Here is a 23,771-nt window from a genome sequence, read left to right on the forward strand (position 1 = left end):
TGTTCCCATGTGTCTGCCGCTCTTGTCCTTCTAGGTGGTAGTGGTCGTGGGTTTGGAAGGTGCTGTCCAAGGAGTCTTGGTGAATTCCAGCAGTGCATCTTATAGATGGTATACACTGCTGCTACTGTGCATCAGTGGTGGAGGGAGTGAATGTTTGTGGATGTGGTGCCAATCAAGTGGGCTGCTTTGTCCTGGATGGTGTCAAGCTTCTTAACTGTTGTTTGGAGCTGCCATGATCCAGGCAAATGGGGAATATTCCATCACACACCTGACTTGTGCCTTGTGGATGGTGGACAAGCTTTGGGGAGTCAGGAAGTGAGTTACTCTTCACAGGCTTCCTAGCCTCTAACCTGCTCTTGTAGCCACAGTGTTTATATAGCTAGTCCAGTTCAGTTCAGATTGAGGATAAATCAAATGTTTGTTAAACCCAATATTCTGGGAGAGGCAGTGGCATAGTACTAGTAATCCAGAGACCCAGGTGGGTTTGAATCCCACCACGGCAGATGGTGAAATTTGAATTCAATCAATAAAATCTGTAATTAAAAGTCTAATTATGACCATGAAACCATTGTCGAATGTAGTAAAAACCCACCTGGCTGCCTAATACTCCTTTAGGGAAGGAAATCCGCCATCCTTACCTGGTCTGGCCTACATGTGACTCCAGACCCGCAGCAATGTGGGTGACTTTAAGTGCCCTCTGAAATGGCCTAGCTGCCACTCAGTTGTATCAACAATACTAGAAAGCCTATAAAGAATGAAATGGACAGACTCAGCATCAACCTAGGCACCGGAAATGACAATGGCAAACTCAAACCCAGCCTTGTTGACTCTGCAAAGTCCTCCTTACTAACAGCTGGGGGTTTGTGCCAAAATTGGGAGAGCTGTCTCACAGACTCATCAAGCAAAAGCCTGACATAGTCATACTCAAGGAATCATACCTTACAGATCATGTCCCATACACCACCATCACCATCCCTGGGTATGCCCTGTCCCACCAACCGGACAGAGCCAGCACAGGTGGCAACACAGTGGAATACAGTTGGGAGGGAGTGCCCTGGGAGTCCTCAACATCGACTCCGGACCCCATGAAGTTTCATGGCAACAGGATAAAGGTGGGCAAGGAAACCTTGCTGATTATCATTTGCTAGGGCCCCCCTCCCCCCACCTCAGCTGATGAGTCAGTGCTCCTCCATGATGAACACCACCCGGAGGAAGCACTGAGATTTACAGAATGTACTCTGGGTGGGGGACTTCAATGTCCATCATCAGGAGTGGCTGAGTAGCACCACTACTGACCCTGCTGGCCGAGTCCTAAAGGACATAGCTGCCAGACTGGGTCTGCAGGTGGTGAGGGAACCAACAAGACATACATACCAAATATACTTGACTTCATCCTCACCAACCTGCCTGCCGCAGGTGCATCTATCCATGACAGTATCGGTAGGAGTGACCACTGCACAGTCCATGTGGAGACCAAGTCCCACTGTGCTAAATGCAATAGATTTCGAACAGATCTAGCCACTCAAGACTGGGCAACCATGAGTCGCTGCAGGCCATCAGCAGCAGCAGAATTGTACTCAACCACAATCTGTAACCTCATGGTCTGGCATATCCCCATCAAATCAGGGGATCAACCTTGGTTCAAAGAAGAATGTAGGAGGACATGCCAGGAGCAGCACCAAGGCATACTTAAAAATGAGATGTCAACCATGGTCCAACAGGGTAAATCGCTGTACCTCTTCCCAAGGGCAGACATGAATACCACATATTGTCTGGTGTCAAGAAAGTAGAAATATCAGAAGGTTGTGGGTTGAATGTCATCTGGGATGACATTCCACTGTTGTACTAAAGGACTGCTACCCTGTTAGAGATGCTGTCTTTCTGATGAGACATAATATCAAGGCCACATGTGCCCTTTCAGCTAGTGGTAAAAGATCCCATGACACTATTTCATTGAGGAGCAGAGGAGTTCTCCCTTGTGTCCTGGCCAATATTTATCGCTCATCTGACATCACTAAATAAACAAATTACCTGGTCATTGTCTCATTGATGTATGTGGGAGCTTGCTGTGCACAAATTCGCTGCACTGTTTCCTGCATTACAACAGTGCCCACACTGCAAAGCACGTAATTCGCTGTAAAGTGCTTTGGGGTATCCAGAGAGAGTGAAGGTGCTATAGAAATGGCAGAGGTAAGTTTAGTGATAGTATTCAGAAGGGAGTTGAGCTGATTCAGAACAGCAGTAACATTGGCTGCAGCAGCACACTTGGTTCTCATATGGCTCTTGAGCTAGTAACCAGGTCCTAGGGCATGGAAGAAAGAAAGGTTTGCTATAGCACTTTTCAAAATCTTCGGCCACTGAGGCCTGGCCTGCAGATGTCAAAAATAGGCATACAATTTTGAGCTCCATACTTAAGGAAGGATATACAGTACTTTTATTTGAGGCAGTTTGGAGAAGATTCATTAGACTGATTCCTGGGATGAAGTTCCTTCCTCTTATGAGGAAAGGTTGAGCAGGTTGGGCCATACTCATTGGAGTTTAGAAAAATGAGAGGTGATCTTATTGAAACTTGTAAGATTCTGAAAGGGCTTTACAGGGTAGATGCTGACAGGATGCTTCTCCTCTTGGGGAAATCTAGGACTAAGCGGCACAGTTTCAAAATAAGGTGTCTTCCATTTAACACAGAGGGAAGGAATTTCTTCTCTCAGAGGGTCACTCGTCTTTGGAATTCTCTTCCTCAGATAGCACTGGAGGCTACATCAGGGAATATATTCAGGGCTGATGGACAGATTTTTCAATGATAAGGGAATCAAGGGTTATGCTGGGCAGGCAGGAAAATGGAGTTAAGGCCACAGTCAGATCAGTCGTGATCTTATTGAATGGTGAAGCAGGCTCAAGGAGACGAATGATGGCCTATCTCTGCTCCTATTTCTTATATTCTTATGTTCTTAAAATTTAAGTTAACTTGAAGGCACAAGCTAACTTGGATATATTGGTGACCAACACACCTCCTGAGGGTGAATTGGTCATTTGGCACCCCCCACCCAACTTTCCTCTGTTAAAACTGCAAGTGGTTGGGCTGGGGTCAATCTGCCCATTTTAGAACTTCTAACCCTCCTTCATCTACCCTGGAGCATTTAAGCTCCACCCAACGTATGTGTTCTCTTTCTAATTAGTGTGGGATGGCAGTATATGCAGAGGATGAACCACTAACTCGATTATGGAGATGGGGAAAGTGCATGTAATGAAACCTCCTGGAGTTGGCAACCCTATTCCTCCCTGCCACCTTGTGGGACCACCATGTCAGTTTTCACATCCACATATGTTCCACTGATCCCACCACTGTTACCATGTTTCTCACTTACAGGTGGTGGTTCAATGGATAGCCTCTGAGTTAATCCACCTCCCTCTGCTTAAAAGGCATCCTTAAGATTCTCATCTTTGTGTCACCTCCATCCCTGGCCTTCTTCCTTATCCCCCTGTTGTCCACAACTCTCTCATGGCCTATAAAGCATTCCTAAACCTCACAAGAGGTGCATGTAAAGATGTTGTTAAAAGTTCCCATGTTCCTAACTTTAGGAATGTTTTCTACTTCAGTGCTCCTGGAGGAAACCAAGGGCGCAGTTCAGTAAATCCTGATACCCCAATGTGACAGCCCAATGATAGAGGTTGTGGTCTATAATTTCACAGAACAACTCAAATGGGAAATTACTCTTCAATATCCAGCAGCTGTTGCCAGTTGAAAGAATTCTTGGCTTTTCAACAAACTTTTAAAATTATATTCAGTGAGACATTTGAAAACTCTGGTTTCCTCTGTGTATTGACATTAGACACCATTTTCCATTCCTCGCAGCCTGTGTGCAGCTCAGAAAAATGTGCATAGGTCAAGAGTTACAGTTCTGATAGTTAAGCTTGTGGAATAATGTAGTAACAGTCTCCTGCTGTCTATCAGGGGACACGTGATGTTCTGGAGGCTCTAACCAATGAGCCCTAAGCGTGGGCAATCTGGGGGGGTGGAGCTTCCTGACGAGAGTCCAGATCGAGCATGTAGCACCTGAAAAGCTCTCTGTAATAAAGTTATCTGTTTCTTGTTGAAACCTGTCCACCCTGTCAAGTCATTGCATTTGATGACGAGGGTAAAATAGCTCTGACGCTGCACCTCGCCTGGTTACTGTGAGTACATTGAATCTTAAGAAATAAAAAGGACTACTCACTCACCAGTCATGACACTCTCTGGCAGAATTGATCCTTATGATGCGACTATGGGAGACGAGCCAATATGTAGAGCGCCTCGAGTTTTATTTTGTAGCCAACTAAATTACCATGGAGGAAAAGCAGAAAGCCATTCTTTTGAGTGCCTGAGGCAGTAAGACATAAAATTTAATTCACAACCTGATGGCCCCGAGCGCCCAATTCTAAGTCCTATGATGAATTGGTGGACCTCGTGAAAATGCACTTTCAGCTGAAGCCATCTGTAATAATGCAGCATTTTAAATTTAATTCCAGAGCTAGGGCCCCTGGAGAGTCTATCACAACCTACGTAGCGAACCTTAAGCAGTTGACAGCGACTAGGGGACACATTAAATGATATGCTGTGGGACCGATTAGTTTGTGGAATTCAGGAAGATGCCATTCAGTGCTGTTTACTCGCTGAGGTCGACATCAACTTTCAGCTAGGAATCTCATTCGCCATGGAATGCACTGCGAAAGACTCACAGGCTTTACAACACATACAACATGGCGCTGTTCCTCATGTGGGGTGGGAACCTACTGCTGAGCGTGGCGCGAAAACCAGGCCCACAGCAACAAAACGAGATGCAATGTCCGCTGTTAGAAACAGGAAAAGGCCTAGTAGAAACACCTCAGCAGCAACTCCAAGAGTGAGTTGTTATAGATGTGGAGGTGACCACGGACCGAACACCTCTAAATTTAAGGAGGCAGAATGCCATTACTGCTATAAGAAAAGTCACGTAGTAAGGCAATGTAGGGCGATGTCGAAATAGCACATAAAGAAGCAAACTAGCATGATTGAATTAAAGAATGCAGCAGAACCTGAAGCTGCTGACACAGACATTTATTCCCTGTATAACATAACCAGAATCACAGAATTTTAACCGCACAGAAGGAGGCCATTTGGCCTATCATGTCTGCACCGGCTCTCCAAATGAGCATCATGACCTAATGCCGCTGTGCTGTCTTTTCCCTGTACCTCTGCCCTTGTTTCATCTAATGCCCTCTTGAATGCCTTGATTGAACCTGCCTCCACCAAACCTTCCAGGCAGTGCATTCCAGACCTGAACCACTCGTTGTTTGAAAAAGTTTTTTCTCACATCACATTTGCTTCTTTTGCAAATCACTTTAACTCTGTGCCTCTAATTCTTGATCCTTTTATGAGAGGGAACAGCTCCTCCCTATCTACTCTGTCCAGTCCCGTCATGATTTTGAACATCTCTATCAAATGTCCTCTTAGCCTTCTTCTCTTCAAGGAGAACAGTCCCAACCTCTCCAATCTATCCTCATAGCTGAAGTTTCTCATCCCTGGAACCATTCTTATAAATCTCTTCTGCACTCTCTTCAATGTGTTCACATCCTTCATATAATGTGGCACCCTGTACTGTACACAATACTCCAGCTGAGGTCTAACTAGTGTCTTATATAAATTCAGCATAACCTCCCTGCTCTTGTACTTTATGCCCCCATTAATAAAGCCCAGGATACTATATGCTTTATTAACTGCTCTCTCCACCTATCCTGCCACCGTCAATGATCTATGCACATATACACCCAGGTCTTTCTGCTCCTACAGTCCCTTCAAAATTCCAATCCTTATTTTATATTGTCTGTTCATGTTCTTCCTACCAAAATACAACACCTCACACTTCTCCGCATTGAACTTCATCTGCCACCTATCTGCCCACTCCACCAACTTGCCTATGCCCTCTTGAAGTTCCACACCATCCTCCTCGCAGCTCACAACACTCCCAAGCTTCGTATCATCCGCAAACTTTGAAACTGTCCCCTGCACACCAAGATCTAGATCATTAATATATATCAGGAAAAGCAAGCGACCCAATAACAATCCCCGGGGAACTCCACTACAAACCTTTCTCCAGCCTGAAAAATATCCATTGACCATAACTCTCTGCTTCCCATTTTTCAGCCAATTTTATATTCATGTTGCTACTGTCCCTTTTATTCCATGAGCAATAACTTTTCTCACCAACTTGTTATATGGCACTGTATCAAATGCCTTCTGAATGTACATGTACTCCACATCAACAGCTTTACCCTCAACAACCTTTTCTATTACTACTTCAAAAAACTCCAACAAGTTTAGTTAAACATGATTTCCCCTTTAGAAATCCATGCTGGCTCTTCCATACCAATGCATATTTTTCCATGTGATTACTAATTCTATCCTGAATAATTGTTTCTAGAATCTTGCCCACCACAAAAGTTAAACTGTCTGGTCTGTGATTGCTGGGCTTATCCTTACAACCTTTTTTCAACAAGGGCATAATGTTTGCAATTCTCCAGTCGTCAGGCACTACCCCTGAGTCTAGGGAAAGATTATGGCCAGTGCCCCTGCAATTTCTACTCTCACTTCCTTCAATAGCCTTGGATGCATCTCATTTGGTCTCGGTGCCTTGTCAACTTTAAGTACCAACACTTACTTCTTATCAATTCTGAACCCTTCTAGTGACAGAGTTTCCTTGTCTGTCACCATGGCCTGGGTAGCATCTACCTCCTTGGTAAAGACGGATGAAAAATGTTCATTTAATACTTCAGCCATGGCCCCTTCATCCACGTGTAAATTCCCTTTTAGGTCCCTAATTGGCCCTACTCCTCCTTTTACCACTCTTTTACTATTTATATGCCTATAGAAGACTTTGGGATTCCCCTTTATGTTGGCTTTTCTCATAATCCCTCTTATCTTCTCTAATATGCTTTTTCACCTCCCCTCTGAACCTTCTGTATTCCTCTTGGTTTGTAGTTGTATTTTCTACCTGACATCTGTAATTAGCACACTTTTTTATCTTTATCTTAATTTCTATCTCCTTTATCATCCAGGGAGTTCTAGGTTTGTTTGCCCTACCTTTCCCTTTCAGTGGAATATACCTTGACTGTGCCCGAACCAAATCTTTTTTGAGGTAGCCCATTGTTCAGCTACAGTTTTTCCTGCCAATCTTTCGTTCCAGTCTATCTGACCCAGCTCCATTCTTGCCCCACTGAAGTTGGCTCTCGTCCAGTTAATTATTCTTACTCTGGATTGCCTATTGCTCTTTTCCATCATCATCCTAAAACATACAATACAATGATCACTGCCTCCTAAATGTTCCCTGCTGTAAGAACTGAACCTATCACTGTCACAATCCAAGCTAATGAGAAGCTACTAATAATGGAGGTGGATATGGGTACCTCAACTACAATGGAGGGAGAGAACATCTTCAAATACCTTAACAAAGGTAGAAAGCCAGTAAACCTAGGGCAGACAACCACTAAATTAAAGACATACGCTGGAGAATCTATTCAGGTAAAAGGCATAGTACCAGTGTCTTACAGACAACAGGTAGCCCAGCTGCCTATGATAATAATGCAAGAAGAAGGACCCAGTCTTTTAGGGCGAGACTAGTTACAGAAGGCCAAACTTGGCTGGTCTGAGATACTTCACCTGAAAACAGGAGGAGTTCCCAAAATGCTAAGGAAATACAATATGGTATTTCAGGATGAATTAGGGAAGTTAAAGGTTGTGCAGGCCAAGACATATGTGGATCCTCAGGCGACACCACATTTCTTTAAGGCCACACTGTGCTTTATGTGTTGAAGGAGAAGGTGGATACAGAGCTGCGCCAGTTAGAAAAACTGGGCATCATCCAACCTGTCCAATTCTCAGAATGGGCAGCACCCACTAGTGGTTAAGCCTGACCAAACCATATGCATTTGTGGGGACTATAAATTGACCGTAAGAAAGGCAACAAAACTAGACAAGTACCACATTCCAAGGATGGACAACTTATATGCAAAGCTAGCTGGAGGCAAGTCCTATACAAAACTGGATATGAGTTATGCCTACTAACAATTAGAACTGGATAGCACGTCAAGAGAATACGTGACTCTTAACACACAAAAGGGACTTTATCAGTTAACTCGCCTTTCCTTTGGAATATCGTTTACATCTGCTATGTTCCAGAGAAAATGGAGAGCCTTTTCCAAGGGCTTCCCTGAGTGGTAGTATACCGAGATAATGTTCTAATCACAGGGTCAACTGAGACTGAACACTTGGCCAACCCGGAGGAGGTGGTAAGAGGGTTCATGGAAGCCAGCATTCGGCTGAAGAAGGAAAAATGCAAATTTTAAGCATCAGAAATTACTTACTGGGGTCACAAGGTGGACGAAATGGGTTTGCATCCAATAGAAGATAAAGTTCGGGCAATAAAAGATACACCCTCACCATCCAACGTAACCAAACTCAAGTCCTTCCTGGGTATGATCAACTATTATAGCCTCTTCTTGCCTAACTTATCAACTGTATTGGCACCATTATACTTGTTAAAAAAGAATCACCGTTATCATGGAATTCAAAACAGGAAGAGGCCTTTGTGAAAGTAAAGAAGCTGTTGCGTTCGTTGTGTTTATTGGTACATTACGGCCCATCGTAAGAGTTGGTAGTAACATGTGATGCCTCTCCTTATGGTGTAGGAGCCATGTTATCACATAGAATGGAAAATGGATCAGAAAGGCCCATTGGATATGTCTCGAAAACCCTCTCCACAGCCAAGAAGGGTTATTCTCAGCTAGAAAAGGAAAGTTTAACGGTGGTATTCAGAATGAAGAAATTCCACCAGTATCTACATGGACGACATTTCACTATTGTGTCAGACCATAAACCATTAATGGGTTTATTCAGTGAGGATAAGGCCATTCCGTCAATAGCATCAGCAAGAATACAATGTTGGCCTTTGATATTATCTGTGTATGAGTATAGTTTTATGTACCACCCTGGCTTACACACTGCAAATGTGGATGCATTCAGTCATCTCCCTTTACCAGATAGAATTGTACATGCTCCTGTTCCACGAGAAGTTGTGTTATTGAATTTCCTGGACTCTCCGTCTGTGTGCACAAAGCAAATTAGAAATTGGACGAACAGAGATCCAATATTGTCAAAAGTCAGAGGCCTTGTTTTACAAGGATGGTCAAATTCGCCTTGAGACCACTCCATGGCAGAAACACAGAGTTAAGTTGTCAAGATGGAATTTGGTTGTGGGGATCAAGAGTTGTCATCCGATCACAAGGAAGAGAACCACTCTTGACAGAGCTTCACAGTGTGCACATCCAGAACATATCCAAGATGAAAATGTTTGAGTGAAGCTATGTCTGGTGGTCAGGCATTGACAATGACATTGAAAGAATGATCAAGCACTGTCTCCATTGTCAGCAACAACTGAAATTGCCTGTTTCAGCTCCACTGCATCCGTGGGAGTGGCCTGGTTGACTCTGGGTTAGACTACATATTGATTATGTAGGACCAGATCTAAGCTCTGCAGTCCTGCCACGTCCAGTTGTGAATGGTGGTGAACAATTAAACAACTCACTGGAAAAGGAGGCTCTGCAAATATCCCCATCCTCAATGATGGAGGAGCCCAGCACATCAGTACAAAAGATAAGGCTGAAGCATTCGCAACAATCTTCAGCCAGAAGTGCCGAGTGGATGATCCATCTTGGCCTCCTCCGGAGGTCCCCAGCATCACAGACGCCAGTCTTCAGCCAAATCGATTCACTCCATGTGATATCAAGAAATAGCTGGAGGCACTGAATACTGCAAAGGATATGGGCCCTGACAATATTCTGGCAATAATACTGAAGACTTGTGCTCCAGAACTTACCGTGCCCCTAGCCAAGGGGTTTTCTGATGGAGGCAACAACAACACACAAGAAGCGTGACACAATCCAGGAAAAAGCAGCCTGCTTAATCAGCACCCCATCCACCAACTTAAACATTCACTTTTACCACCACTGGCGGACCACAGCTGCATTGTGTAGAATCAAAAGTATAACACCAAAGTTCCTTCACCAGCACATTATAAACTCTCAACCTCCACCACAGGGAAAAAACAAGGGCAGCAGATGCATGGGAACACTACCACCTGAAAATTCTCCTCCAAGCCACACAGTCCTCTGACTTGGAACTATATTGCCGTTCCTTCATCGTTGCTGGATCAAAATCATGAACTCCCTCCCTAGTAGCACTGTAAGTGTACTTATACCACATGGCCTTCAGCTGTTCAAGAAGGCGCCTCACCACCACCTTGTCAAGGGAAGTTAGGGATTGACAACAAATGCCAGCCTTGTCAGCTGCACCCACATTCCATGAGCGAATAAATAAAAGTTGATTGCTCGTACATGAGCACTAAAAGAGTGAGTTACAGCCTATACATTGTTACACAGGAGCCAACAGTGTTGAACAGGCCAACTAGGGGCTTCAGGCCACAATATAGAGCCATGTTCCCACTGACACATTTTTTCTTGAATGTTTAATGAGGCTAAGCAGCTGCCAGGCGCACTTGCCGTCAGCACTGAAGGTACAACCTTATTGTATTTTTTGACATTTTGTTTTGATGGTTGGTGAGTTGCTGAAGTGCATCTTGTAGATGGTACACACTGCTGCCACTGTGCACCAGTGATGGAAGGGGTGAATGTTTAAGGTGGTGGATGGGGTGCCAATCAAGCAGGCCTGGATGGTGTCGAGCCTCTTGAGTGTTGTTGGAGTGGTACTCATCCAGGCAAGTGGACAATATTCCATCACACTCCTGACTTATGGATAGTGGAAAGGCTTTGGGGAGTTAGGAGGTCAGTTACTCGCCACAGAATTCCATGTCTTTGATATGCCCCTGTAACCACAGTACTTATATGGCTGGTCCAGTTCAGTTTCTGGTCAATGGTAGCCCTCAGGATGTTGAGGTGGGGGATTCAACAATGATAATGCCTTGAATGTCAAGAGGTTGGATTCTCTCTTGTTGAAGATGGGTACTGCTTGGCACTTGTTTGATGTGAATGTTACTTGAAACTTAACAGCCCAAGCCTGAATGTTGTCCAGGTCTTCCTGCATATGGACCCAAATTGCTTCAGTATCTGAGGAGTTGCAAATGATATTGAACACTGCAATCATCAGTGAACAGCTCCATCTCTAACCTTATGATGGAGAGAAAGCCATTGATGAAGCAGTTGAAGATTGTTGGGCTGAGGAATCTGCCCTGAGGAACTCCTGCAGTGATGTCTCAGGGCTGAGATGATTGACCTCCAATAACCACAACCATCCTCCTTTGTGCTAGTTATGACTCCAACCAGTGGAAAGTTTTTCCAATTTAACCAATCTGTGCAATCAGAATGCACTATAGTGTCTGTCCCCATCACTGGGTTTACATGTGCCCAATGCAGGGCTGCACGGGTCTGTGACCATCATCGTCCAGATTATATCATACAATCATACAACACAGAAGTGGGTCATTTAGCTCTCTATGCCTTTGCTGGCTCTCTGACACAGCTACCCAATTCGTCCCACTCTGCAGCTCTTTCCCAATAATTCTGAAAATGTATCCTTTTCAAGTATTTAAGTCCCTTCAGAAAGTTACCACTTAATCAACTCTACCACCCTTTCAGTCCTTACATTCCTAGCCAGATCATAACTACTCACTCTGTGCAAATAATTCTCCTCATTGTCCACTTTCTTTAGCCAGTTATCTTAAATATTTTGTTTCTTTACTTGTCCTGTTATTATCCCCTTTTGCCATGCACTATCACCTCTTTTGTTCTTTAATCTTTTCCTGTCTTCCACCCTATCAGACCTCTCCTTTTGTTCTCCCACCACCTGCCTCCTTTCCCTGCCTATGTACTTGTTTAAAGCCTGTTACATCTCCAACGTTTTCCAGTTCTGATGAAAGGTCACAGACCTGTAACATTAGCTTGTGTTTCTCTCCACATATGCTGCCAGACCTGCTGAGTATTTCCAGGATTTTTGATTTATATTTCAGATTTCCAGCATTTGCAGCATTTTTCTTCTTTATCTTAAATCTATGCTCTCTGGCTGCCGAACCTCCTGTTATTCCTTTATCCACATGGTAGGGAATGTTGGACTACATATTTTCCCTTCTAAACACAGTCAGAAATTCACCCCCACGCATTCTATCTGTAACCTAAAAGATTCTGGCTACAGTTTCCAGCTCATTCTTCACCTACCAGTTCTGTTGCACTCTCAGCGATTTTTGGTTGAGACTATGAAGAGATTTTAGAAATGTCTGCAAGTAAATAGTACACTGTGCTGAACTACATCTTCATTTAAATTGTGGCTCTAACAAAGTAAAACATTCCAAGGTGCTTTACAGAAGAGTTATCAAACAAAATTTGCCAGTCATTCTTCTTTATTCTTTCATGGGATGTGGATGTCGCTGGCAAGGCCATTATTTATTGCTCGTTGCTAATTACTCTTGAACTCAGTGGCTTGCCAGACTATTTCAGAGGGCAGTTAAGAGTCAACCAAATTGCTGTGGGTCTGGAGTTGTATGTGGGCCAGGCCAGAACAGATAAGGATGGCGTACATTATACACATTAGTGAATGATGGGTTCTTTAGAACAGTCAGCAATGGTTGCCATGGTCATAATTACTGAGACTAGTTTATATTCGGCAGTTGTTTAATGGACAAGGATGTCACCCATGTGGCAAATTGTGCCTTTCAGACCTCGCAAGATAGTAGACATGGTTCGCCAAAATCTTCAGGTGCTGTTGTTATGCCAAAAGGCAAACAATTAAAGCAAAACCTGCTGAATGGGGTAATAAAGGTTATCAATGATTTAGATTTTTCATCTAATGGTACTTGCCAGAAGTTGCGTTAGCACAAAGTTTGTACTCTTGAAAAGCTTGGGCAAGCTGTCACCCATTGAGGACATCAGGTGACATTCCCTCGCTACAGCCTTGTTGAGTTGAGTCAGGTCAACGCAGATGCGAAAGGACATGTTTGGTTCAGGAGCACCGTTCTGTTGGCTTTGAGACGGGGAAGGTGACTCCCATCTTGGTCATCTCGTCAAGGTGCAGTTGGATCTGTTTCATAAATACATGCGGTGTCTTCCTCGGTGTGAAATGACACACAGGTTTAGCATCTTTTCTTAGAATTCTGCTGTATTCAGTCTTCAGTCGCCCCAGCCCAGTAAATAGTATTGGAAAATCCTTTTTGAAGATGGACTCAGATCCTTGCTGGTTCCTCGATCTCCTCAATCTTTTGGATAGAGTTGAGGTCAACACAAGCTTTCCTGCTCAGAAGGGAGAATTCTTGGTTGTGAAGCCCATATAATGTTTCCCATATCTATTTGTTCTCATATTAGAGCATTACTTGCAACATACCTTTGACTTAGAGCTTGATTCCTCCTGGCCCATATAACTGGACTGTAGTTGGTTTCAGGTGTTGTTTTACTAGCCACGGTTCTTCATTGGACAGGACTGTCTCACCTGCTCCTGTATCTAATTTGAAATTAGCGATGTGTCCATTGACACAAATATCCGCATTCCAGAAATTATATCTTGGATCTTTGACCTCACCTAGGAAACACTGTTATTCCTCTTTTTGGTGAGACTCCTCCATTTCATTGATGGCCTTGTGAGCCAAGGTCCTCTTGTGATCCTCTTTAGTTCTGCACATGTTTCCGAAGTATCCCAACCTTTTACAATGGAAGCATTCTGCGGTGCTTGCAGGACACAGTTTAAGCCTGTGAGGCTTTGTGACACCTCAGTGCTGGCATGGTTTACTGGCACCTTGAGGTTTTGTTCCATTTGGTTTTTTTTTTGCCCCAGAATGTCTTTTGACATTCTTTTGTTTAATAAGCTGTCCCGTCTTTGGGGTTTTCTGAACCACTGTTTGTCTTCCCCTGTTAGTATGGCACTATTTTGCTGATGGACCTCTGTCTGGCTAACTGTATTGCTTTCTCCAAAGTCAAATCTTCTTTGGATTGCAGTAGGTCAGAAAGGGTATCATCAGTCATCCGACTACAATGTGGTCTCGTATCACTTCAGATTTAAGATCACCATTGTGGTAAAGTGGAGTAACATGTACCTTTAAGAGAATGCAAGTGGACTAACCACGTAACAGTACTGACCGGTCACTGTGCAGCACAGGCTACTGGTTAACTGTAAGTCCAGAGCTGGAGGTGGTTGTGGGAGCAGGTAAGGATTTAGTGCTCTGCCTTCTGTTACAATAAACAATCAGTTTGTTCTTACGTTGGTCTCTCTCCGTTATTGATAGAGAGCATCAACTAACAAGTGTATATGAAGGTGTGCAATTGGAGTTCACTTGACTAGTGAACTCATAGACTCAAGACATAAAACTGGTGATGAGGATGAAAATAGCAAATTTGCAAGACCCCTGAGTGAGAATCCACAAGACGGGTGAGCAAAACATTAGAAAGAGAATCTGTACTTTGTTGTAAAATCGACGGCAATCAGGGCAGAAAGCAGTGCACAGGTCTTAACTTTGAGAAAGAGAAAAGACCCTGCAGAATCGCGATCACGGAGATCCTGCCAAAACTTGAAAAGGGCGTGAAACACGGCAGAGAAACTGACAGCTGCAGAGACGGAATTGGAAAAAAGGTGACTGCTCTTATAGCATCAATACATTTAAAGAGGTACGTGCAAGAAAAATGGCTATGGACAGAAAGTTATAAGAGACTCCAGAGAGAGGGCAACTCTGTGAAAGGCAAAACACGAATCGATCGAAGGCAATCAAGAAAGCTGCGGTAAGCCAAACACCTGAATTCATCATTAACTGGGAAGCCATCGGAAGTGCAGTCCCCTTGCAGTCATTCGCAATGTCGCAGTATGGGCATGTTGATCCATTCGACCCCATTTCAGATGACTGGTCTCATTATGTCAAACGCCTAGTGTTCTTTTTTACCGCTAACGACATCACGGGGTAGGAAAAGAAGAGGGCGATTCTTTTGTCCACATGTGGGAGCAAAATGTACAGGCTGATCCACAGCTTCGTGACACCTGACACTCCCGACTCGAAGACTTTCGATGAGTTAATAAAAATTGTACAAAACTACCTGAGACCAAAGGCCTCAGTCACTATGCAGCGCTTCAAGTTCAATTCAAGGAACAGGATTCCAGAGGAGACAACAGCTACCTATGCTGCCATTTTAAAGGTATTAACTGAACATTACGAATTCAGAACATCCATTAGTGACATGTTGAGAGACTGGCTGATATGTGGGATCGGAGATGATAGCATTCAAAGGCGTTTGCTAGCCAAAGCTAATCTAGACTTCAGTAAGGCATTAGAATTAGCCACAGGCATGGAGGGTGCAGTTAGAAATTCAAAAGCTATAAGAGATGCACAAAATGGCACCATCCATCTGGTAGGGTGGGACAGACTGACAACAAAAGGTGCAAAAACATCGGACCCCACAGAAAGGTGGGAAACGCTCCCTATATACAGATCAGTAAAACACAGCAGTACTGCAGTGAAAATCCACAAATTGAATGAGAGAAATGCATCCAGGCATCCAGTGGGCGATCGACAATTCAAACAAGTCGAATGCTTTTTCTGCCATCGCTATAGTCACATAATGCGGCACTGCAGAGATAGGCTGAGACAGTATTTTAAAGACAAAGGGAGAAATCGTGACATATGTCCCATGGAAGAACCAGAAAAAATAGGATCAGACATCCATTCATTATATAACCAAAAAGTGGGTAGAACCGAGCCAATCCAAGTAATCATTATAGTCAATGGACAACCCATTAAGATGGAAGTTGACACTAGAGCATCGATGCCTGTCACTGGAGAACATACATTCAGATGCTTGAATAAAGGAACCCATCCTTTATGACTGGAAGTTTTGGACACTAAACTGAAAACATAAACGGGTGAAGAAATAAGACCGAAAGGGAAATGTCAAGGTGCAGTATGAGGAACAGTCTGTAAAATTACCCTTATTTGTAATGTCAGGCAGGGGACCGATTCTTCTCAGAAGGAACTGACTGGGAGAGATAAACCTTGAGGGCTCACAAAGTTTCCAATTTGAAACCAGAAGTGTTACTCAGGAAAAAATGAGTGTGCAAAGACCCAACAGGAGAAGCCCGTAGAAGTGGGACAGAGTTCAAGCTGAAGTCAGCAACCTTAGAAAAGAAAATGGAAAGAAAACCTAATAAAGGACTTTCGTCCGCTACAAAATTCAATCATTTGTGCCACTGAAAAGTATGAAGAAGAAAAAGAAGAGCTAAACCTGTCTCTGGCCAAGTTAAGGAATAAATTAGCTGAGAAGGGGCAATGATATGAGATTTTGCAGGGAACTATTAATGAGAATAGGAAAGAATTGAAAGAGCTGAAGCAGCAGCTGTGTAAAAGCCCTGAAGTTTTAAAACTAGAAGGCCCTGATTTCTCAGAACAGCTGTCGGAAAACCCAACTATTGAGCTCGCTCACATTCAGCTCACATCTGAGTCTAGTCCAGCCAATAGCAAAATTAAAGAGAAGACAGAGATATGAGTCAGTGCTACCAAAAAAAGGACATGCAGGAAGAAGAAGAGGAATTATTGACAATCCTCAGAAAAAAAAAAATTTTTTTTCTCTGTGTTGCTTTGCGCTTGTTGCCCTTTATCTGTTTCAGCTAAGGGGGGAGGGGCAGCAGGAGTGAATGTAACCACATCTGGAAGATGGTGAAACCATCCACTGAGGAACCTAGTGGACAACTGTTCCCTGAAAAGGAGGTCTCGAAAAAACCAGCAGAGGTTATTGAGCCGCGACACTCAACACATCTGAGAAAGCCTCCTGAGAGACTTGATTTGTAAATAGTTATAACTGTAAATAATTCATGTTATTAAGTTTGTCAACTGTATTTTTTAAGGTGGGGGGGGCAATATGGTAAAGTGGAATACCATGTGCCTTTAAGAGAATGCAGGTGGACTAACCATGTGTCAGTATTGACCAATCACTGTGCAGCACGGGCTACTGGTTAACTGTAAGTTTAGAGTTGGAGGTGGTTGTGGGAGCACCCAAGGATTTAGTGCTCTGACTTCTGTTGCAATAAACAGTTTGTTCTTATGTTGTTCTCTCTCTGTTATTGAAAGCAAGAATCAACTACCAAGCGTATACGAAGGTGTGCAACTTGAGTTTACTCAAATAGTGAACTCGTAGACTCAAGACATAAAAACCATATTCACAACCTTCAGCCAGTTTATATAGGTCATTGATAAAGTTGGTTCACCTAGTTTCTGGACCCTTTTATTAAACTTGGCTCTTTCTAATATCTTGTTACTTCATAAATTAAAATAATTATCAAAAGTTTTAAAGACTTCTTCCAATTTGTCTGATGTTTCATTAATGCCTTGTCTTGCTATCACAACATCAGCAATTGCTCCAATAGAGTACAACAATGTAAACTTATTCAGCATCTGACTTATTGGTCAATCCGAATGCAATTCTGTATCTCAAACATCTCCTTCTCCACAGTGCTGTGTTTGGTCTGGCCCTTCCATGTGCCCGAACCAGCCTGGCAAGGTGAATTGGGAATCCATTAGCTGTTTTAAGCTCCTAGGAGGTTTGCCTGGACTTTTCTGAACCTCTGTTTCAGTAATGGACTTTACCCATGCTGATCAGGCCTTCACTGATACCCACTGCAATCACTGTCCCTCTTTGACAGTCATTCATGAACTTAGCAAAATGTTGAAATTAATCGCTGGAAGTAATTATTAAGCCCAGTTCACTGCTTTCCTCCCGTTGGAGAATCATTTTGACCACCTTTTTTTTTTCCAATTGCTGCCTTGTGGTCATCATGTGTAATGCTGCTGACCTCAGACCATGGCTGCGAGGCATATTGAAACCCACGCTCGTTAAAATGGAATTCTCCCAATGCTGCCTGCTTATTGCACAGTTGATTTGAAGCTTTTAATTATTTTTCATGGTTTGCTCGCCCTTCCTCAATTGCCTCCTGGTTCTTTGACTTTGCTGCTGGATTGGAATTTTTCATAGGCCACCACATGCTATGGTGTACCCCCTAGTAAGCTGAACAGTTGATATCTTCTCTGCCTCTCAGCCCCCATGTCTTCTATCAAGCTCTTTTGGTGATTTTTAACTGTCTTATCGATGTCTTCAGCTTTGGCGCCTTTTTTCAGATCAGGCTTGCAAACTTTTTTAAAGTTGAGTTTTGGAAATTTCAGGGTTCTTCACTGCTGCCACCATGTTGTATGTTGATTGTAACTGACTAGGGAATAGTTGCGGAAACAGAGATATGTCTGAACAATAACTGGTTTATTGTATGAACATAATTATTTACAGATATACAAGACTACTTTCTCTTACATCATCATCTGGGTGGTACCGTTTCTCCAGTCCCACACATTAACCATTTCAGCTCTGAACACCTTAATTCTACAACAACTTATCTTTAACTCAAATAAAAGGTGTTTCTATGGGAACTTAAATGGATGCTAGCTATTCCTATTCCTGCCTTTTGTGCGGTGTGTGGAACATTCCTTGTTACAGTTCTATTCAGGGCCCCCTCCTTCAGTTCTTTTTTCATTACATTGTTGACTGTATCGATGCTGTTTCCTACCCTCGCCCCAAAGTGAAAAACTACATCAACTTTGCTTCCAATTTCCATCCATCTCTCACCTTCACATGATTCATCTACAACATTTTCCTTCTTTTTCTCAACTTCATTGTCTACATTTCTGGAGATAATCCATTGACAAATATTTATTATATGTCCATTGACACCCACAACTACCTCAGCTACACCTCCTCACATCCTGCTTCCTCTAAGGACTCCATTCCATTCTCCCAGTTGTTCTATCTCCATTGCATCTGTTCTGATGATACAACCTTTGAATAAGTATTGTCCCCACAACCGTGGTTGACAGAGCCCTCGGTCCTCCCATTTCCCTCATCTTTGCTTTCACCCCTTACCCTCCCTCCCAGAGCCATGATAGGATTCCCCTTGTCCTCATTTTCCACCAAAATTCCCTCCATATACAACGGATCATCCTGTTCCATTTTCTTCAGCTCCTGTTGATGTCACCACCACATCTTCCCCTCCCCTCCCTTTTCAGCATTCCAAAGGGATTGTTCCCTTCATGATATTCTGGTCCACTCATCAATCACTCCCAGCATCCCCTGCCTTTCCACTAGCACCTTTTCATGTGAGTATAGGAAATACAAGCCTTTTACTTCATCTCTCCTCACCATTCAGGGCCCCAAACACTCCTTCCAGAAGTAGTTCTTTATGTGTATTTCTTCCAATTTAGTCTACTGTATTCCCTGCTCACAATGCAGTCTGCTCTACATTGGAGAGACCAAACACGGACTGAGTGACCAGCTTGTGGAACACCTCCATTCAGTCTGCAAGTGTTACCTTGAGCTTCCAGTCACTTGTCATTTTAATTCTCAAGCTGACATCTCTGTCCTTGACCTCTGAAGCTCAATGTAAGCTTGAGGAACAGCATCTCATCTTTCAATTAGGCACTTTAAAGCCTTCTGGGCTCAACTTTAATTTCAACATTTTCAGGCTGTAATCTCTGCTCCCATTTTGTTTCCTAGTCTTTGAAGGTTTCGATTTTAACTAATTTCTCCCTTGTTTCTGCTTCTGGATGGCAACTGTTCATCATTCTGCCATTCACACCTCCTCTAGATACATCTTCTGTTTTTTATTTAAATTATCCCATTACCACTCCCTTCGGACCTGCACCACCAAGCCTTTTGTCTTTTAATTTCTCCTGCCCTTCACCCTATCACAGACCTTCGCTTATGTTCTTTTTCCACCCTCCCTGCCTAGAACCTGTTACATTTCTAACTTTTCACAGTTCTGATGAAAGATCATCGACCTGAAGCGTTCACTGATTCCCTTTTAACAGCTACTGCCAGACCGGCTGAGCATTTCCAGCATTTTCTGTTTTTATTTCAGATTTCCAGCATCTGCAGTATTTTGCTTTTGTGTAAGTGTTAAGGGGCATCTTAAAGGAGGAGAGAGGTGAAGAGGGAATTTCAGAGTTTAGGGCTTAGATAGCTGAAAGCACAGCTGCCACTGGTGGTGTAATTCAAATTGGGGATGTACAAGAGGCCAGAATTAGAGCAATACAAATATTGCGAAGGACTGTGGTGCTAGAGGAGATTACCGAGGTAGGGAAGAGTAAGGCAATGGAGGGATCTGAAGACAAGAATGTGAATTTTAATATCGACATGATGGGTTGAAACACCAAGGGTTGATAATTTTACAACTAGGCAGTGAGGAGTACAAGGAAGATTTCCCATCAGAATACTTCACGTACACATCTTGGGAATTGTAAACTCCCAGCTCCATTAATCTTAATGGATCAAAAATTCCCAGCTGCAGTTTCTGCCGGGATCACCAAAGTGGAAAATATCCTTAAATTATGCAGGAATTGTTGAAGCAAAAGGCAGTTGAGATTTAGATTAGGTTACTGGGGAAGGGTTTGGAACTAGACAGTATAAATGGATTCAAGAGACAATTTAACTTGTTTCTGTAAAGAGGGATTTAGGAATATGGTAATAGGGCAATGCTTGTCCAAACTTCTTCATCTGCACTACAATAGTCTCGCTACCAATGCCCTGCCCTTGTTACCCTCCAGTATCTCTGTTTCCCTGTCCCAAGAGCATCCTTATTTACAGGTCCTTCCACGGCCTCACCTCACCTCTGACTTTGTAACATCTTCCAATACATTCTGACCCATTATCCTTTAGTTTTCTAACTAAATCTGTGCAAACCCTCTCTGTCTCTCCCACTCAACTATCAGAAGAGCAGTCAGGATGTTTCAGCCCACCCTCTGAGACTCTTTTCCTAGACCCCTTGACCTTTCTGCCTCTCTCTGCACCTTTAACCTCTCCTTAGGACCTTTCTTTTTTGAAATGCTTTCAGTCACCTTTCTTAACTCTTTTTCCATCAAGCTTTGCTTTTTGTGAATATGAAATAAACATTCTTCTAGGGGGTGGGGTTAGTCTACTAAAAAGGATGAAGGTAGGCTTGATTTCTTTTCTTCCTCCTTGAGATTATTACGCTTGGCATGACCTGCCTTTCATAAACTCACTGCGACAGATTTATTTTCTCTACTTTTCTTGAGTGCTTTTCAGTTGTTTGCTTTGTAACAGACTCCACTTTGTCTGCTGGTCTAGATGTCTTGCAGATTTTGGGCATGATCCATAATTGGCAGGATTTTATTTGCAACCTTTGTTAAAAATAAAAACTGAGAGGGCAATCCATTTCGGCATGATGTAGAACTCTCAATCCATCAATCAAATGCAAGCTCGGCCTTCCTTCTCTCTCAAGATGAAAAGGAAAGGAACAACATATAAATGAGAGAGAGATTCAAACCTCAATAGAGAAATAGTACCGTCCAGACTATTCCAGAAGGGTGGGGTACAACATTGTCAAACGTGCTGTTGTTCCAGCGCAGGTTCTTAACCTCAGCATAGCTCTCGAGCAGCACTGTTATACAAATACTGCACACAAACCAATTGTACCACTGGAGCCACACAAGCCAAGTATAGAGGCATTGGTAATCTCACACCAGCTGAGATTGACAGGATATATCATCAGAATGCCCAATGCAAGGCTGCCCAAGCAGATCTTCTATTCAGAGCTACACCAGGGTGTCCATTCATGTGAGGGGGCCAATGGAAATATTTCAAAGACACTCTCAAAGCTCTACTAACGTCAACACACGGGAAGCAAATGCCCAATCACGAACAAAACGTCAATATGTCATCAAAAATGGTGTCAACATTTTTCAATCAACAATGGCAGTCACTGAGAGATAACAGTGAGAGAGATAGAAAGAGGGCAGCTGCTCCAGCCAACAATCCATCACCATCTCTACCAGCTGACAACCAATCTTAAGGTTAAGATAGGGATCATAAGCCACCTGCGAACCCAAGACAGCACTGGCATGTCACTTAAACCCAGCAATTCACAAGAAAGAATCATCCTCAACACGAGGGATTGTCGGTGATAATGATGTCCACCTGATCAAATGGATGTTTAGCATCCCAGAATGCTATTCAAAGATCAGAACAAGCTCTCCTGATACCCTGGCCAACTCTTAACCAATCCTGAGAAAAATAAATTCTCATTGCTGTCCATTTAACCCATCAGTGGTCCAGGGTCAATGTTGAGGACTCCCAGTGTGACACCCTCCCATCTGTATATCCCGTGTACCCCCACCTCTGGTGGGGTCTCCTAATGGTGAGACAGGTCATACCTAGGAATGGTGATGGAAGAGTCAGGGATATTGGTTTGCATGGTATGATTTTGATTATGACTATGTCAGGCTACTGCCTGACTAGTCTGTGGAAAAACTTTCCCAATTTGGGCGCCACTCCTCAGATGTTAGTGAGGACTTTGCAGGGCCGACAGGCTGTATCAAGTCCTGATTCAATGTCTGTAATGTAGCCAGGTTGTCCGTCCAGTTTTATGTTTATTACTGTACTCTTTAAATTAGTTTGATACAACTGAAGGGTCTTCCTATACGTTACTTTGGGGGGGGGAGGGGCTAATTTTATTGGGTGGGTTGGGACTAATGTGACTTTAAGGCCAGAGCGGATAAGGATCACAGGGGTCCTTCCCCAAATGACTCCAGTGAACCAGTTGTTTTTTTTACTTTAATCCGACAGCTTCATGGTCACTTTTATTGATACCAACCTTTTATTGTCAATATTTTTCAAAAACCGAGTTCAAGTTCATAGCTGTCTTGGTGGGATTTGAATTCCTATTTTCAGGATCATTGGTCCAGGCTTCTAGGTTACTAATTCAGTCACAAAACAACCGAACTTAGAATTACCAACTGTCAAGAATTATCCTAGAGGCTCTGAGATGTAATAATTAGTACCCTATTGCAAGTGACACAGGAAAATGTCGTAGGAATATTTAAAAAAAATTGTGGTCTGAAATTGGTCCATGCCACTTTTTGGTTACGGAGTTGCAATTTAAGACCTCTCCACACCTATTACCATGGAGGTAGGCAGCAGGCAAATTTAGTGCTGCTTCTGCATTTAAATGATTGAAGGGTGCAGCACAGCACAACCCATGCTGCTGGCTGGCAGCACTTACAACATGGGGCCCTGCAGCGTCTGAAGCTATAGCCCATGTTACAGCCAGCTTTCAGTTCTTAAAGGCAGACTGTCCCTCCTAAAGAGGAGCGGTACTAGATTTCAGAAGGCTGGTGCAGACTGATACTGGAGCAAATCTGCACAAGGAAAATGGGCCAGGCGAGGGAGCGGGTTCCCAGGATCCCAGGTGCGGCACTGAAGGCATTAGTGACTGAGAGGTTGAGAGACTGTGAGAGGCTGTGGGGGCCAGGGCTGGAGGAAGGTGAAAAGGAAGCCCTCAAGGCAGACATAACGAAGGGATTAGGAGCTGGTGGCAAGGGAAGTCAATGCCAGGATGGTGACCATGAGGTTCTGGATGGAGTGCCAGAATAAGTTTAATGAGCTCACATGTAAAATCAAGGTTAGTGACTGCAGCTTCATATCACTTCTGATACTCACCGACCAACCCTTACTGTGCACCGCTAAAAAGCATCACACCCCTTTCACTCACCCAGTAGCACTCAATAACATTCAGGACTCGTGCCTAACATTTACATACTCCACCTCACCCTCAATACACCTTTCAATGATGCCAGCCTCACACCCACCTCTCACTGCCTTCCACATATCTCCATCTACTTGGCAATGGCAGAGATTTCACCTAAACACAACGCAAGACAATCATTCAC

This window comes from Carcharodon carcharias, chromosome 7 (genome assembly GCF_017639515.1).
Source record: "Carcharodon carcharias isolate sCarCar2 chromosome 7, sCarCar2.pri, whole genome shotgun sequence".
NCBI lineage: Eukaryota > Metazoa > Chordata > Chondrichthyes > Lamniformes > Lamnidae > Carcharodon > Carcharodon carcharias.